Raw genomic sequence first — 5000 nt, 5'->3', positions numbered from 1 at the left:
TGTGGGCTCCTGTTTCAGGAAAGGGCCAGTGGTCAATCACTGCCTTTCGTCCTTTCTTTCCCTATCACTGTTTCTATGGTTGGATTATTGCTACTATGTTTATTAGCATTTCAATTATAATCTCCTAAGTTCTTATGGTGTTTATAAGTATGCATTTGATGGACAGAAATAAATAATTTTTTAAGTTTCCATCCAGCTCTGTGGTAGTAAAATCAAGGATTAATCAAAGGCATAAAGAGGTTGAGTGACTTGTGTGAGATTAGGCACTTACTGGTGAGATTATATGGAGGTTTTTTAAAAACCATATAGATATGCCTCCCATATATAAATGTCCCATATTTAGGAGTATCTCTAAGACACTGTGATCTTTTTCTAAGCCAACTCCAAATTAGGAAGTGTTTTAAAAAATGTTGATGACCACACACCCTAGAGGAAAAATGACCAGATACAGAAAATCCCTACTGCTTCAAAAGTTTGGTAGCCTTTTTATGGTGTAATGACACTGGCCAAATGTGTTGCTGTAGCCTTACATGGCTACATACATCACTGTATCTTTTGTTTTTAAATAAAAACACATTTTAACATGTCCTATTCCCCTTCACCATGGTTTGGTTATTTATATAACACAGTTACTGTTTCCGTAGTCCACTGCAAATCTGAGGTTACATGGGTAGATGGAGGGGTGACATATATAAGAGAAAATACGGAAATAGTGGCATGTAAAAATGCAATCCTTCTGTGTGTATGTGACATGCAGATGTCATGTTACATTCCAGCAGCAAGAAAACCTCACAGGTGCTATTATGAGAGAAGAGGCGGTGGCTTTTTCATAGAACTGAGAAGCTCAATCCTATTATTTTATTTACAACTTTTTCTGAACAAGTTGGTACATTTTTAGTTCTTGAATGTAATAGGTGCTCAATGGATGCACATTACATGGAGTAGAGTGAACTTGCGTGTTTGTACCTGAGATGAAACTGGTTTCTTGGATATGAAGTCTTCTCATCTTCTACAGACTCCAGGTCAGGGGAAGGAGAAAAATCCAACCAAGAATATTATTCAGTAGCTCCAGACTTGGCTTCCTGGATGTGCTTTTACTCTGGAGTGACACAGTTGATTATCATTTCCTTTCTCTTTTCCCTGTCTTTTCTTCATCTCTTTTTTCTTTCCCTTCTTTTCTTTTCTCCACATTATATGTGCCAGACACTGTGTCAGGTGCTGAAGATAAAAGGTGAAATAAAACTCAGGCTTTGTCTCACCAGTGGACTGGGGGACCCCAAGGGCATACATGTAGACACACATGTAGGCTATAGTATGATACCTGCAATAACTAGAACACGCAAGAAGGATGTTTAGATGCAAATGTTGTACAAGGAGAGAAGGATTAACTCTGGCTATGGTTGGATCATGGAAGGCTTCATAGAGGAGGAGAAGCTGGGTAGGGTTTTGAAGGATGAAGAGGAGTTTGACAGGTCAAAAAGATGGGAGCAACATTCGAAACAGTGGGCCTGGAGCAGTTTGTTTTGCTCAGGCCTCTATAAGCAGCATGGCAAGGCTAGCTAGTGTATCCATTGTTGGTGGGAGGAGGAAAGAGAGCACAGACAGGCAAGCCTTAAAAGTCAAGCAGAGATACACTGAGCAGGCCCTTCTATGTCAGGTTAAGGATCTTGGAAGTTTTCCTGGAGAGCAGCAATAGGGAGCCATGGCAGGGCTGTCAGCAGGAGAGTGCTGTGCTCAGATTTGCATTTTAGAGAGATTCCCCTTGGCAGCAGTTTGGAGGCTCTGCTGCAGTTGTCCTTGCTTTATGTCTCGTTGGGTCACCCTCCTGGGATCCTGAGTGGTGGAGCCCACACTGCATCCTGTCAGCAATGTGAGCGGGCAGCTGTGACAACATCTGCACCAAGCATGCGGATGGCATTTGGCGCCGAGGAAGAACGGAGAGCAGGGATTGAAATGAAACCAATAATGGGTTTTTTAAACATTTGTTTTATTCTCGCTCTAAATGCGCGCCCTCTCTTAACCCCTCAGATGAAATTCATTGTGTCCAAGTCCACTAACATTGGAGAAGGTTTTTTTTTTTGTTTTTTTTTTGGTAAAGAATGTGTCAAGGAGAACGAGAGGAAACTGTTCAAAGCTGCCCTTTCCTGGCTTGCTGGGCAGGTGGTTGTTCAGTGTCCTGACTGCTCAGAGGGGTATTTCTGGAGCTGTTGTGTATGGGAGGGAAAAGAACTTGACTTTTAAACACGGAGCGCTGCAGGTGGGGAGATACTTCTTGCATTGTGTTTAGACCGTTTTCTTAATCTAAACATTATGCCAAGAAGCCTTTCTAGGGAAGTGAAACTTAGGCACCAGTGTGATCTTACTTATAAATAGCCAAGATCTGCTCTGCAAGGAAAAAAATACCAACCCATGCACTCTTGCAGCCAGCAGGAGCTTTGAAGGATGCTGTCAACCCGTCTTACTTACACCCCTTCCCTAGTCATTGTAGAGAGAAACAATGCCATCTTCCCGAAAGGAAATAGGCAATAAAAAACTCCTGCAGGACTTCCTATTCAGACTTTTCCCATTCATACCTGAAAGGGGCAAGCCGCTCTCCCACCACCCAAGCCCACCACCAGTTGGATATTTCAGCCACAGTCGGGGATTTCAGATGCTTCAAGATGTGGCTTTTCCTGAGTAGGTGTGGAAACTGCTTTTTCAGTTCAACAAAGCTTTTTTTTTTTTTTTCCTTTTTTCTTCTTTTCCCCCAAATTGCCTTTTCGTTTCACATATCTTACAAAGCCTCTGACAAAATGTACAAAATCTAAGATAATAAAATGACAAATGTTTTTTATAAAGTGCCCCACAGGCTTACATTTTTTTCTGATTGTAATTTTTAAATTCATAGGTGGATCTGTTATTTTCTTTTTCTCCTCCTCTTTTTTTAAACAAATATTATGCTGTATGGTGGCACAATCTTGCTGCTTTACAGTATCGATAACGCAGGTACACCTGCACTATAAAATCCACTTTACATGAAGCAGGCCATTCCTGTTTTATGGCCCATTTTTCACCCATTGTTCTCGAGTCATGTCATAGGTGTGTTGTAATGTGCTCGGGAGGCGGACGCCTCCAAGATTAGTTTAACAAAATGGTCTAATTTTGCCAACTTTAGTGCCAAAATCTGGATTGAAAAATGCAGGAGTAATATCCCAGTAGACACACGATATGATGTCACTTCCCTGAAAATGGCCAAGATAAACATCTATTTCCAGATCACTTGCACTTACAACATGAATTCTGCCTCTTTTTCAATCCCCAAATTACGGTTCCTGTTTTCTAACAATTTTAATGTTAACCTGGTTGACATCTGAACTTTCCTGACTTTTTCTCAGACTCAGAGATTTTATTACATTACTGGTGGAGGAGGCTAAATTCCATTCCAAATATAATGACACTTTTGGAGCCTGAAAACCTGCGAACTTTTAAAAATGATGTGAGGCAGACTGAATAGTCCTCCTGACTGAAGCATTTACACAAATGTGCAATTGACAATCCCAAGACCTGGCCAGACAGAGCTCTGCAATGTGATGCTTGTTGATTTGATGCTCCTTTGCTGTGAAGGAAGCTTAATGTTTTGTTTCTTTCTCTTTAAATGGACAGGTAGAGTCAGTTTGCATCAGTGTGAATGCATGTAATTAGTACAAGGAATTCTTTTCTCAGTAAATCAACAAGTGTTTATGGAGTGTCTATTACATTCAGCAAAGCTCTCTGGGGATATAAAATATATAGACCTGCTGCTCATAGACAAAATAATTTTAGCATCTACTATGTGCCAAGCTCCTTATGTGCATTATTCTCTCCACATGAAACTTCTGCAGAGTTGACACCTTAGTACCCATTCTACAAATGGGGAAACTGAGGACTAGCTGCAATCACCTGTGCAGTTGTTGCAGCTGCCAGGGTTACCCACTCTCTTGTCGGGTGCTTACTGTGTGCTGCACAATGGGCTGAGCTCTGTCTACTGTCTTGTAGCACCCTGTGAGGTAGATTGTATTACTCACCCATTTTACAGAAGAGGTAGGTGACAGCGGGAGAGACCAGGTGACTTGGCAGCAGGTGCTAGCATTAAGATTCACTGTAGACTGAGCACGGTGGCTCACGCCTATAATCCCAGCACTTTGGGAGGCCTAGGCAGGTGAATCACGAGGTCAAGAGTTGGAGGCCGAGGCAGGCGAATCGCGAGGTCAAGAGTTCGAGACCAGCCTTGCTAACATGGTGAAACCCCGTCTCTACTAAAAATAAAAAAAAATTAGCTGGGCATAGTGGTGAGCACCTGTAATCCCAGCTACTCAGGAGGCTGAGGCAGGAGGATCGCTTGAACCTGGCAGGTGGAGGTTGCAGTGAGCTGAGATCGTGCCATTGCACTTCAGCCCAGGCAACAGAGTGAGACTCTGTCTCAAAAAAAAAAAAAAAAAAAAAAAGATTCATGGTAGAGACGCTATTGGTTGGTCTGGGCCATCTTAGGCCATTGCCAGACTACTGAGTGTTCCCCTAGATCACACGCTAGAAAGAGGAGACCCAGACATGAGATGCCCACATATGTGTTTACTTCTGGGAAGACAATGTGCAAGACAGAGCTGAGTTCTGTGGAAGCAATGCCAAGTGTTACAAGAGTGCAGGGAAACAGAAATGTTGCTGAGGGCTGGAAGTGCTGGGGCAGGTGGGTCTGAGAGAGGACCCTGAGCAGAAGTGGGGTTGCATCCCAGAAAAAGTGAGGTGTGATGCTGCCCCTTCTTCTTGCTCTGTGGTTTCTTTTCCTGGTTTCATTTACCCCATCACTACTCTGCCAGACTGGTTTGATCACCTGAGTATCTGTGTCACTGCTGGGTGATCCACGTGTGGTCAGATCCGTGTGCCCTGAGCGTCCTGACCTGCTCCTACTTCCCACCACTACTGCCAGACACATGCTCCACATCCATGCCTATTCCATCCCTCCCTCTCTCTTTTTATACATATAT

This window comes from Gorilla gorilla, chromosome 8 (assembly GCF_029281585.2).
Source record: "Gorilla gorilla gorilla isolate KB3781 chromosome 8, NHGRI_mGorGor1-v2.1_pri, whole genome shotgun sequence".
NCBI lineage: Eukaryota > Metazoa > Chordata > Mammalia > Primates > Hominidae > Gorilla > Gorilla gorilla.
The sequence above is the reverse complement of the archived record's forward strand: the minus strand, read 5'-3'. Positions refer to the sequence as shown.